Source organism: Schistocerca serialis, chromosome 10 (assembly GCF_023864345.2).
Source record: "Schistocerca serialis cubense isolate TAMUIC-IGC-003099 chromosome 10, iqSchSeri2.2, whole genome shotgun sequence".
In the NCBI taxonomy this organism is placed as follows: Eukaryota; Metazoa; Arthropoda; class Insecta; order Orthoptera; family Acrididae; genus Schistocerca; species Schistocerca serialis.
This window is the reverse complement of record NC_064647.1, coordinates 48,518,686-48,533,587: the sequence shown is the minus strand read 5'-3', so window position 1 is coordinate 48,533,587 and position 14,902 is coordinate 48,518,686.

Sequence of the window (14,902 nt, the reverse complement as noted above, 5' to 3'; positions counted from 1 at the left end):
TAAACGTTTTGATCTGATGGGTCTCGCATGTCTTCCCAAATCCGCGTCGCCGTCTCATAGCCTTCCCTAACGGTTGGTGCTAGCAACAAAGGTCGTTTATTATACATATGTGTGATTTTTATAATTGAGACCATATCTTCGACCCCGGCAAGCGTGAGATTTGTAGCGTAATACGGTTTGGGATATCTGCAGCACATCTACATCACAATCCGCAAGCCACCTAAGTGTGTGAGGCGGAAGGCATTTCTGGTACCACTAATTGATCCTCCTTTCCCTGTTTCACTCGTCAAGGCGCGTGAGAAGAATGACTTTGAATAAGCCCGTGTATTACCTCTATTTTATCAAATTTTCTCGTCGTAATCACTTCGTGCGATGTACATTGATGAGACAAAACATTATGACCAGCTGCTTAACAGTTTGTTTGTTCGTCTTTGGAACAAAATAAATCACTGATTCTGCATATCAGAGATCCGACAGTGTGTCGTTGGGTTTTTTGGAGACATACGGCATTAGATGTCTGCAGACAGCCCATTTAATTCGCGTAAAGAGCGGGCTCCTGATTTCCGTACGCGGTTATGCGGCCCTTTAGCGACCGAGATGTGTTGCACAGGATTTACATAGAATTTTGTCGCCGAGAGACCAACGTGAGTTCACGAAAATGCGCGGTTCTGGCTCAGAGAAACGGACAAATGCACTGCTGAAAGATGACATCGCCGTTGGGGAGGACATCATGCATGAAGGGATGCAGGTGGTTCGCAGCTGTCGGAGTGTCTACGATTACTGGCACGTGTCACACGCAAGGGCAGGGGAGTGTCTCCCGTAGCATGGTGCTGCCCCCACCAGCCTGCGCCCGTGGCGCGCTGCACGTTTCGAGCCGCCGTTCACCTCGATGCCGGCGTTTGTGGAGACGACCGTCGACCTAGTGTAGAAGACCCAACACGTTTGTATTCACGGACCGTCGAATCCCGATGGCCCCGAACCGATTGCAATCGTAATTAACGATACCGTTGGGTCAACATGTGAACACGCAGGGGTGGTGTGCGGCGGAGCTCCGTGTTCAGCAATGTATGTCCCTCGAACGGTGTGCTCCGACACACACAAGTGTGTGCCTGCTCCAGCACTGCGCTCCTTCGGCAGAGATGGCGCAGATCACCATCCACCCTACTTTACAGAGCAGACGAGCCTCTGGACCCCACGTTATGTGAAGAGTCGTGGTCGTCCAGCCATTTCGCGCCTACTGGTAGTTTCACTCTCCTCCTACCTCATCCGTAGATGCTCACGACAGTAGCACGCGAACATTCGACCAGCTTGGCCGTTTCCGAGATACTCGTTCGCGAACTCTGCCTAACAACGACATGCCCTATGTCAGAGTCGCTTATCTCAATGGATTTCCCCGTTTGCAACCCATCTCTTCGTTAAGGTGACCCCCGGTCCCTGTCTGCTCACCTCGCGTAGCTCCGTTACCGCGGCCGGTGCACGCAACGCCACCACGTGGCGTCCACCGCCACAGTGGGCGGTGGTCGCAATGTTGTGGCTGGTCAGTCTGTGCAACGGGGTGTGCGACTCCTCCCGGAAACTGCTCACTCGAATGTTCCGTGATGCACAGTGTCTGCCCTCTAACGTCTGCCGCTGCACTTTCTCGAGCATTTTAGTAACGTTTTTGCGCCGCCTGAACGAACTCGTGACGAAACGGGCCGCTCTTCGTAGGATCTTCTCTCTATCTTCTAGCACTCTTACCTCGCAAGGATCACAGATTAGTGAGTAATACTCAAGAATCGGTCGAACAACAGCCTTGAAAGGCACTTTATAACGTTACACTTCAACAGAAAAATAGTCCTGCTAGTGGAACAGCCACGTACAACGCTGTTACAAGGGGAATTGTGCATATTGTACAATGTTACCCCTTTTACAGGATCTGACCGTGAAATATGACAAATGGATATGGGTATCAGAATATTAGTTTTTTTTTCCTAAGAGTTTTCCACGTTTAGAAAGAAACACAGTAAAAATGGAATAATACTGAATCCAAGGCCATTCTGTACAAAGTTCATTTAGTGGTTTTCTAATGGATTTACGGTCGCCCGCCTGACTAGCCAAAGAAATGGTTAAGTTTCAAAAAAACAGAACAGGTAAATTTGGCCTACCTTCCTCCCGTTTCCTAATACAACTTCACAAATATAGCTTTGAGGATACAGTTCTGAGAAAGACACAGGAATGTTTTAGTTACCACAACCACACATATATATAATTTTGATCTGGAAAGATCAGAATTTTTCAACCATTACTATCTCCAAAAAAAAAAAAAAAAAAAAAAAAAAAAAAAAAAAAAAATTGCCAGTGGGACTCCTATGTTTGCATTCTGTATTACCAATGTTCTATTCATTACTCTTTTTACTTTGTCATTCAGCAATTATATGCAATCATACTCCAGTGTTACTGAGCCACATTACTGAATTTCATTTATAACTGACAGAATTTTGTCTATTCTTTACTCAAAACTTTACACACTTCACTTTAAAAAATTAGTTCACAACAATTATTTTCAGACATTTGTTCAAAGATGAAAATTAGTGCATGTAGATACTCAATATAGTAGTTCAAATGTTTTCAAAACAGATTTACTCGGAATAATCAAACATCAGAAAAGGACCATATACAGGTGAATGATTAGGAATAAATAACACTGTGAACCAAATTTTATGTTCGAACACAATAATTATACAAAAAAAATTTATTTTCAATTTATGGTTCACGCTTGTGCAATACTAATAATGCTGTTAGTAAACTGTTGGCTGTAGGCGCTGGATATGGCGGATAGTAAGGGCGGCTACACTGACCATGGTACGGCGCACGAGTTTCTTGAATTCTTATTGTCGCCCATTACCTAGCGCGACAACTCGTACCAAAGCCGTAATAATTCAGCAGTCGCCATCCGAGGGTAGTGTGCCACATCTTCCAGCCAAGGCCCCGCCTGCTCCGAGCGAGTGTTCCCTCTCTCCCTGACGCCTACACACTGCGCCCTCGACCCTGCCCGCTGTACAGGCAGTGCGACAGAAACCCAAGCCGCCTTTTACGCTTCCCACGTTGACTTCCGTACAGTCAAAAGCACTCCATCTTTGACATAACATATATCCTGTACATTGTCCCTAAGAGTGTACCATTTTATACAAATTACAACTTGCACATAAGTTACAAATATAAATTAGCGAAGCACACTAACATCGCATAAATCACACTTTGAAAATAGTTCTTGCATATCACATTCATGTTGCGATAAAATTTAAAGGATCCAAAATTTTTATTAAGTAGATGAAGTGTTATATATGCCCATGATTCAAATGTTTGTCCTAACAAGGAAGCATAATTGAAATATACAAAAAAACTTTTGTTCATCAGTTCATCAACTTTCAAGCCTTATTATCATGGAACATTTTCTAACTCTTATACCTGAAATTCCATTACAAAATTTATCACATAATTACATTCTACCTAAAAAACACTTTTACATAAATCGTACAGAATGTTACGTATTACTGAAAAAGCTTGTTGCACCCAATATGGATACTGTGGCGGTCCTTTTGGTTGCATAAACTTCACATATTGTTGGCTGTCTCTTAATGAGATTGTAAGCAGTCCTTTATCCACTTTACTTAATTACACTATGGATAAGTTTGTTTGTTAGGCTACCTCTTTACCTTGACATGTTTGTTCAGTTCTTTGGTGTCGAAACTATATATTTGCTATGCTCCTCAGGCTGCAGTACTTCACTTAACAGTCCCCTAAGTGACGAATTTGTTTTATTTATTCGATCACTCACTCACACACACACACACACACACACACACACACACACATATATATATATATATATATATATATATATATATATATATATATATATCCTGAAACATGACAATATTAGATACAACATACAGATTTGTCATCATTATAACAGTTGTTGGAGTTTTAACACTTATCTACTACATATTTCTTTAGATCAACTGTGTTTCTGACTCCGTCGTTTTCTGAACTTAGATTATGCATTTGGGTATGGTATTCATTGAATTTCAAAAGGATCATAATAAATGTATTTAAATTTGGATACCTCATGATTTGCCTCACTGGATTTTTCGTGAGCTTTCACAAGGATTCGTTCACCAATATTAAATTTTGTGAATTTCAATTTTTCGCCGTACCATTTGGTTCTAACTTCTGTTTTTCTTCTACTTAACTGCCTTACCAACTCATTTCTTTCTAACCAAACTCCCTTGCCAATTCATTTCTTTCTAACCAAACCTATCTCTTTGGTAGGTGGATATTCTAATATTTGCTCTGTTAAACTCTTACTTTTGTAACCTAGCACAATTTCTTCAGCAATGAAACCATTGGATTCACGTTGTAATGAATTCATGATTTCAAATTTTGGAATAAATCTGCCCCAAGTTCCATGCCCATCATTTCTCCCGTGTTTAGTTCTGAGATCACCAGTAAATCGTGTGAAAAATACTAATTTGAGAGCCAGTGTCCAGTAACGATCTAATTTTGTAACCATCGGGATTACGGTTTGCTTAGTTACTTTAATCTCCGTATCCTCTGGTTCTTCCCGCAGTAAGCCTTGATCTAGCAATGCATCTTCCCATGCAGTGACGTTCATATCTTTTAATCCAGTGTCAGATGGTCCTTTCTTCTTGCATGGGGGCTTAATTAAATTTATATGATTGAAAATGATTTTGATTTTTAGTAGCTGTTAGTCCGATTACGCTGGGTCTCGTAATCGGTTGGCCCTGACTAGTATTATTACGCTATCTGACCGCAACAAACAATGTAAGAAAATTTTCGTAAACACAGTTAATTAATTAAGTCCCCAGCAACTATAAAACCTACAACACCAATAAGCACAAGAGTAACTGTTCTGTATGTGGGAGTGTGACTCAACGTCCACATCTGGCACGGTTCTTTTCCAACAAGATAAGAATTTTTAAATACCAACTATGCTGACGTGACAAAAGAAAATTAGAAAACTATAATTACGCAAGAAAACCAGAATTCACTCTAATACAAGAACACAAGCCAGATGCTTTGTTGACTGAACCTGTAGTGACGCATTATTTCAAACACACAATTAATAAAAGAACATTGTAGATTTTACCTTCATATATATTGACGAAATGCACTCATTACAATAACATCTGCTATCTCTCCCATCAAATAACTGCATAAAACATGGAACAACACTCTTTACTACCACATCTCACTCCGACTTCACGACAAGCAGTGCCCACTAGCACATCTCGGTACGAACTCTTAACACATACTGCCCTCTACGAGCTCTCTACTAGCACTGACTGCTACGAACTCTCGACAACCACTGACTTCTACGATCTCTTAACACCCACTGACTACTACGAACTCTTAACGCGCACTGTGGAGGCGGCTTAATAGTACTCTTTGGCGCACTCTCTGGCGCAGTGGCACAGTGTAGCCACCTTTCATATGCCCCTCCTCCACAGGCCAGAATTTGATGGTATTTTTGCCAGCATTGGTGGTGAAAATACCACCAAATTCGTCCAGAAAAATACAGACAAAAATAAAAGATAATATTAATACCTAAATATCACATAATTAGTTAAAAATTTTGGCTTTGCACTGACCTTTTACTAACCTAATATATGAAATACAGTAAGCAATACAACTTCTTTTCATACATGTGACTTTACATAATAGTTTACACAATATACAAAAAATCAGTTTATACAAATGTTCACATAAAATGCTTTCAATGATTAGTTTATACAAAAAAGAACACCAACAGGTAACATCTTTTCAGTAAAAGCAGTCCATCAGTTGCACCCAGTAAAGTTTAGCAGGTACACCCAGCAACAAGTCACATTAGTTCAGTAGAAGCAATCCATCAGAGGCACCCAGCAATGTTGAGTAGGTGCAGACAGCAACAAGTGACATTATTTCAGTAGAAGCAGTCAATCAGTTGCACCCAGCAATGTTGAGCAGGTGCAGACAGCAACAAGTGACATTATTTCAGTAGAAGCAGTTCCATCTGTGGCACCCAGTAAAGTTCAAGAGGTACACACAGCAACAAGTCACATTAGTTCAGTAGAAGCAGTCCATCAGAGGCACCCAGCAATGTTGAGCAGGTGCAGACAGCAACAAGTGACATTATTTCAGTAGAAGCAGTCCATCAGAGGCACCCAGCAATGTTGAGCAGGTGCAGACACCAACAAGTGACATCATTTCAGTAGGAGCAGTCCATCAGTTGCACCCAGCAATGTTGAGCAGGTGCAGACAGCAACAAGTGACTTCATTTCAGTAGAAACAGTTCATCAGTTGCACCCAGCAATGTTGAGCAGGTGCAGACACCAACAAGTGACATCATTTCAGTAAAAACAGTTCCATCTGTGGCACCCAGTAAAGTTCAAGAGGTACACACAGCAACAAGTCACATTAGTTCAGTAGAAGCAGTTCATCAGTGGCACCCAGTAATGTTGAGCAGGTGCAGACACCAACAAGTGACTTCATTTCAGTAAAAACAGTTCATCAATTGCACCCAGCAATGTTGAGAGCAGGTGCAGACACCAACAAGTGACATCATTTCAGTAGGAGCAGTCCATCAGTTGCACCCAGCAATGTTGAGCAGGTGCAGACACCAACAAGTGACATCATTTCAGTAGAAGCAGTCCATTAGTGGCATCAGCAATGTTGATCAGGTGCACACAGCAACAGGGGACATCTCTTCAGTAGACGCAGTCTATCAGTGGCACCCAGCAATATTGAGTAGGTGCAGACAGCAAAAAGTCACATCTCTCAGCAGAAGCAGTTCCATCAAACTCACTAGCACTGATCACACTGTTCATCCGAGTTTATGAGCACAAATTGAACATGTCCTAGTGGCACCAATCATGTAGAAAAGGTACCAGTAACAGTCCATAATTTTTTTAGAATCACTGATCACACAGTTCATCAGCAGAAATTGAACATGACTAAATGTCACACATCACGTTGAAAAGTGCAGGTAACAGCTCAGAATATTTATCTTCACTAATCAGACAGTTCAGGCATGAACAATAGTTTGAATGCACATACAAATGCTTTTACAGTAACATATAAATCATAACAAACACACAAATGATATCAGATAATTGTCCTATTAACTATTACAATACACAAATACCAGTAAACCTATAATATTTATGGGTGTCAGTGCAAGCCACTACAAACAAATAAAATAATATTGAGGAGATAGGTGGGTAGGATTAGTAAAGGAAAACACACAGAACACACTCACTCATCCTTCATCCACATTAAGTACTACTGTGTAATTGAATAGTGTTAATTGTGTAAATGTAATTCTGTCAAAATCTGATGTTCATCATGTGTATCAAGTAGTACTGGCAGCAATGTATAACAGTCAATAATAGTTAGTCAACGTCATAGTCATCATGTCAAGACCAATGTTTGCCAAGCCAGATCAAAATGTACTGTTGTTGAACAACTGTCAGTGAGCCAAGATATGCAATTACTTCCTCTCTCCAAAAAAAAAGTATATACTGCTTAGTGATTTAACCAAGTGTGTGTATAGACTATCTTCCTTCTATTTTAGTGTTCTAGTCTGCTATCTTCATCCTCCTTGTTCCATAGACCAACAAAAAAAATATGCTCCTCACTTACTTTACCTCTTATACACCAAAACTCCAATAATCATCAGCATCACATAATCTCAATAATACCTTAATAATACCTCTTCAATACGTCTTATCATCAATATCATTTACCTTACCTCTTGTCCACAAAAACTCCAATAATCATCAACTTCATATAATCTCTATACCTCAATAATACGTCGCTACATATAAACCTCAGCACCAATATCATTACACTTCCATAACAACTCTTTCCTCTAGTAAGTCTCCTCGAACAAGTACAGATAAAATCCTAATGCAAACCTCATCATCCCATACAATCCGAAGACACATTGTCAACACACAACCTCTGTGTAATCCATTTGAGCCCAATCTTCTACTCATTATAAATTATAAGATACATTTTGGTTCCTTGTCCATCATTAAATAAAAGAAATGCATACCTGACCTCTAACAGACTTAGTTCGAATAACTCTCAGTAATTAAGTACGATTACGGAGTGTGAATGATCATAATATTTCACAGTGTGTACACCACTTCAAGAATCATAGCAGAAGCAAACATGTGGAGTATTTTTTGCGTCAAGTGTCACTTCCTATTTCAATTGCTCACGAAAAATGCAGTGTAATAATTGTTAATGGTCTAAACCTAGTATTGGTATGTCATGTCGTTAGCCTCCTTCCTATTAGCATAAATTTATACAGCTTCCATAAAACCTCAGCTCATGTGACTTCAATGACTTTCTTGTACTAATGTCGTTCGTCGAATTATAGCAATTCATTTTCTTATCTTAAAAATATGGCACTGAGCGTAAGCAAAACTTGCAATAGCGATTAAATATACCAGTAGAGAACAGAATGTCAACAAGTGGATGCAGCACAATTCCTACAACGAGGCTCTGCCAAGCGAGCAATCTATAATTAATACAGTAGTGTGACCTAAACTCTATGTTTATACACAGTATATCAGCATTTCTATACACCAAATTAAAGAGCAGTTATGGCAACAAAACAGAAACGTGTAAATATGCAATCCACGCGCATAGCAGCAAACATATGTCATCTAACATAATAAACAGGTCATTAGCATCATATCAGCATAAGCAAATAAATGTTCATATGTAATCTTAATAAGTAAACATGAAGGCGCAAGCAGATAAATCACAAAGTATAACTTACGTACCTAAACACATCAGCACAATAAATCAGGTTACAATTATAATTTAAATAAATAAGCACAGCAGGCACGTAATTAAAAAAAAATATGACATCAGTGAAAAAGCATTGCACCCAAGCGATGCATAATATATACAAGTTACAACCCAGTTCATTAATCAATAATTGTCAAAATCAGTAAATGTATACAAGCACGTCGCTTCACAAGTAAATTCATAGCACATGAAATTAGCACAAAGTATGAATCACGTAATCGCGAGCAGCAAATTATGTCTAAAGTACGTACCTAAGTGGAAATATGTTACCTGAAAATGAACTCAATTAATAGTTACCTTTTTTAGTTAATTACTTTCTTCTTCGAAATTACATTCTTCCTGAAAATTTCTCGATAGCAGGTCGTCTTAACGTCGGACACGCACAGAATTTACCTGAAGGTCTTAAATACTTTATACAACCGTATCCTGCAAAATACTGAATGTTAATAACACAATTCAACAAGTCCTTATAGCTTTATACTGAATTTAATCGGAGAAATTAGACTGTGTATTTGTTTACGGCTGTCACTGCATTCGCACTGAGCGCTCGATCAACTGTAGGCGCGTGACGTAGGAAGCAATTGTTTGCGGTCAACGACTGCCTTGTGCGGCGCGCAGACTTGACTGTTGCTTTGAGTATGTGCCGCCGCCAAAACACAGCGCGGTATCCTTGTACTCTCCGCATGTTTACATCTAGCTGTTGGCTTCTCAAAAGTATGTCATTCCACAAAAATTTTTACGTTAGATATATGATGTATTCCTTTAGAGCGTCGAGATTTAAGAGTCTCTACTTCGACAGTGTTATCATGAATAATTTTACGAATTCTATATGGACCGTTATAAAGCAGAAAAAATTTGCGACACAAGCCTTTTCCTTTGTGAGATAAACGGTGAGACTTAATTAACACTTTTTGACCAACTGAAAAAGTTTTTAAAAGACCAGGACGCTTAGCTGATTTCTCTCTTCTAGCAGCCGCAGATGCAATATTTCGTAGAGCCAGGTTGACAACTTCAGAATGCCGCAGTTTCCGTGTAGGCGGAAAAGGAACAATTTCAGAAATGCGATTTGCCGGTGCTTTGTTTTTTAATATTAGTAAAGGCGGTAAAGAAGTTGAATCATTAGGGAGTTCATTCAGAATGTTTTGAAAAATATGAAGATACTGATCCCAAGTTCTGTGATTCTGATGACAATAAAGACGACACAATTTATTGATTTCCTTCATCCATCTCTCTGAAGCGTTAGATTGAGGGTGAAAAAGTGAAATGAAGATTGGTTTAATTTTACGACGCTGTAGAGTACGAAGCCAAATTTTAGAACGAAACTGTGATCCATTATCTGATATAACCTTATCAACATGACCAACTTCTTTAAGAAAATGTTTGATGAAAGCGTTAGATACTGAACGAGCTGTTGCTTTGCGTAAAGGTGTAAAACATACAAATTTTGACGTCAACTCCACTGCTACGAAAATGTACGCAAAACCATTAGTAGAACGAACCACTGGACCGAACAAATCGACTGCAGCCATCTCCTTTAATTTCGATGGAATGATAGGAAACAACGGTGCTCTGTGAGAAACTGTTGGCGGTTTAGCCTTTTGACATAATTTGCATTTGGCCAGAACAGATCGAATACGTTTTTCCATATTACTGAAATAACAATTTTCTCGTAATTTGTGAAAGCATTTTCTGGGACCAAAGTGTGCATAACTGAAATGCGTATACCAAATCAATTTATTGACCCACTCATCAGGAATACAAACTAACCAAACGGAGTTGTCGACCGATTTTCGTTTAAAAAGAATGTCATTGCGAACTAAATAATGCTGTCTAATCGCTACGCTTTCCTTTCTCCTCCACTTCTCCTTAATGTCCTTCCAGATTGGATCCTTATTTTGCTCCTTAGCGATGTCCTGGAGCGAAGACGAAATAAAGTTCTCAAACGCAACACCTTGAATATACATCAAACAATAATTGTTTTCCTTGCAGTCCTCTTCAGCACTTTGTTTCAAACCCATAGGTGCACGTGATAAAGCATCAGCAACAATATTTGAAGAACCCTGTATGTAAACAATACTAAAGTCAAATTCCTGTAGGTACAACGCCCATCGTGACAATCTGCCGTGAGTTAATTTTGTTGACATAAGAAATTCCAGAGCTCGATGATCGGTATAAACCTTAGTATGTCTGCCAAACAAAAATGTGCGAAATTTTGTGAAAGCCCAAACAACAGCCAAAGCTTCAAGTTCCGTAATCGAATAATTCTTTTCGGATTTAGAGAGAACGCGACTTCCAAATGCAATAGTTTTCTGTACTACAACGCCGTTTTCTTCTATCTCTTGAAATAAATGTGCACCTAGGCCTTTGTATGATGAGTTCGTTGCCAAACAAAATTCTTTAGATAAATCCGGATGTGAAAGAAGTGGAGCAGCAACTATAGCATCACGAAGCTGTTCAAATTCTGACTGAGCTTCCTCATCCCAACACCAATTAGATTTCTTTCCGGATAGTTCACATAAACGTGGTGTGGCCAAATCGTCCAATTTAACAAAGCGTCTAAGAAAATTACAGACACCAAGGAAACTACGAACATCACGTTTTGTAGTAGGAACAGCATAATTACGAATAGCATCTAATTTCTCTGGATCAGGGAGAATACCTTCTGTAGAAATAATGTGACCGAGAAATTTCACCTGAGAACGACCAAATTCAGATTTTTCCAAGTTCACTGTCATGCCAACTCGTGCAAAAATACGTAATAATGAATCCAAAATTTTGTTGTGCTCACTCCAAGAACGTTTAGCAATAAGAATGTCGTCAACATAAGAAGTAATGTTGTCACGAAGATAAACAGGTAAAATTTCATTTAAGCTACGAATAAATGCTGCTGAAGATACAGTAAGTCCAAACGGTAATTTCCGAAATTGGTAACAGTTACCAAAGGCTAAAAAAGCAGTGTATTTTCTACAATCAGGGTGGAGTTCTATTTGCCAAAAACTTGCGCGCATATCAATCGTGGATAAAACTTTAATTCCATGGAAATGTTGAAGAAGTTCATCTAAATTTTGTGGGCGGTCAGTTTCAGGAATTATGATGTTATTTATCTGTCTGGAATCCAGAACCAAACGAATTGACCCATCCTTTTTAAGAACAACGTGTAATGGGCTAGTATAAGGACTGACTGCAGGCTCAATAATGCCCTGATCTAACATGTACTGAAGTTCATTCTTAACCTTGTCTCTGTAAGCCAAAGGAATAGCGTACGTTTTCCCGCGAAATGGTGTGTGTTCTTTCACTTTAAATAAATATTGTAAGCCTTGTATAGTTCCTGTGTGATGACTAAACACTGTAGCATGTGAAGTTAAAATGTGGTGCAGCTCTTCTCTTGCAACGTCATCTGGCACTTCAGCTTTCTTAACCTTTTCGTTAATTAATTCTTCGCTATTAATTATATCATCCATCGCGTCTCTGTATCTGTTGTCATTATCATGAATAAACACATTGTCGTCATAATGCTCAACGAAAACATCTGAAGTAAGAAACCTTAAACATTTTGCATCTGGTTCAGATCTTGTTAAACACTCGAAAAATTTCAAACATTTCGGCATTCCGGCAACAGTCAAATTCACACTTCCTTCTTTAAAGTTCAAAATTGCCTTATGTGCGTTAAGAAACTCCATACCTAATATAATTTGGGTACTGAGTAATGGAACAATAATAAAATTAGCAGAAAATTCGTATCCTTGACAAATGAAATTTAAATTGGTCTGTTGTTTGACCTCCACACTTTTTCCAGAAATCGCTCCTCGAATTGTAGTTTTAGAAATAGGTAACACAGGACAGGCAATAGTTCTTTCACATATACGAAAAACTGATTCACTAATGACATTCAGTGGGCTCCCAGAATCTAATACTGCAGTGAACGTATTCTTACCCATACATACATCAATAACAGGATGTAAAAATGCGTCTACATTATTTTCCTTTTCGTCTAACAAAATGTCTCTCATGTCTTCCAGGCGTACGTAGTGTAAAGTCGTAGTGTCATTACTTTCTGAGCCGTCTATATTGCTGCCAGAAGCCGAAGCTGCAAGTCATTGTCGATTGTTTGCGTCACGTCTTTGAGTATTCGCGTCATTTCGCGGATCCATTTCTACGATTTGCACTTGTCTCTCTGAAATTCTGTCACGTGGAGGATGCCAATTAGGTCCCTCCTGTCTGTTAGATACAAATTCTTGGTTATGTCTGTTATTAAAATTTCTGTTTTCCTGTCTGTCTGCATAACTACTTCTTGTGTAATTTCGACTGTCATTTCTGAAATTATTGTTGTATCTACTACCCTGATTATTTCTGTAGTAAGAATTTCTATTACTGTATGAATGATTTCTGTCCTGATGATACCGATTACTGTTTCCGTATGATTGATCATTCCGGTACGAATTACCGCTATTGTCTGTGTAATTTCTGTTAGAACGTCTGTTATTGTCATAGGGCTGGTATCTATTGTCGTGTCTGTTACGTCTGTCATTCTCAAAATTACCCATATAACGCCCGTTCCGATCACTGTCCCTTTTATCTGAAAATCTATCATAATTACTGTTACTGAAAAAATTACAGGTAGTCCCGTCGTCATTGTCGTACTCGAGTTCTTGTAGCAAAGTCTTAAAAGTCTCAATGTCGTCTTTACATCTTCCGGCTAAAGCAATTTGTCTTATGGATTGTGGCAGCTTAGTTAAACAAATGCGAATTAATTCAGTCGGGCTATAAGGGTTGGACAAGAACTGATTCTTTCGAATCATGTCTTCAAAGTACTCTGCCGGCGTGCGGAACTCAGACTGTTTAAAATTACGCTGCATAATAAGACTGTGTTTGACTCTGTCTTGTGTGTTTTCGGACCAATATGCCGATAGAAATGCATGATAAAAATCATTTAGATTATTACAATCTCTAATGAGTGCGCGCATCCGCGTCGCCGGTTCGTTTTCTAAATATCCACACATAAATTCCAGTTTGTGACTTAGTGGCCAATTTGGTGGAAGTGCGTACATAAATTGATCTAGCCATGCACATGGATGTATGTCATTCTTAGAATTGCGGAAGATCTTAAATTTCCGGACAGTCAAAAAGTGTTTATAGTCAAAGTTTTCGCCTCGTGGCGACAAAGACCTACCGCGTCTGTCCCAGTCCGAATGTCGATTATTGTAAAGTTCGCGCGCCTGGCGCTCTCTTGTTGCATCCCGTAAATGAAACAAATTATTTTCTTCAAACCCCTCTGCTACCTGTGATTCTAAATTTCTTCTGCTATCCTTTCCTACAATTTCACCTTCGATCTGCTTGACTTGCTTCCGTAATGCCTCAAATTCCCTTTTCACGCGTTCATTAAATTTTCCCTGATTCTCAACATGCTTATTCATGTTCTGGTATTCTTCGGTTTCTGCAAATGGCAATGGTGCTGTATCATCTGAATCTCTGTCCCCCTGTAAACTAAGATTTGTCAGTTTATCTGAAATTTCCTCAACTCTTTCCGATAAGTCACCTAATTGTTCTTTCTGTTTATTTACGTCTTCCGTAAGTGTCGCGACTCGGGTTTCAGTACTGACACATTTGGTAGTTAACTGTTCATATTGTTGTGTTAGGTTATTTAATCTGTCATTTGGCACGGATTCCTCGATTCTTTCAAATATTTCTTCCTTGTCCTGTGCACGTTGTAAATTTAACTCTGAAAATTTTTGTACTATCACGCGATCTCTTTCTTCCTGTTCTCTATCCTGTTCCCTTTGTCTGATTTCTACTGCAATTAATCTATTATTGTGAGAATTCAGAATCGGTTGTACTTCTTCCCTGATTTCTTTCTTTAACTCATCTTTCATATTTTTGAAACATGTCCCTATTCTTGAATCTAACCGTGTTTCCAAAGTTCCCATCTCTGTTTTAATTGTTCCAATCTCTGTTTTTAATTCAGATCCTAATCGTTTTTCCATTGTTCCCATTTGTGTTTCCATATCTGTTTTTAATTCAGATCGTAACTGTGATCCCA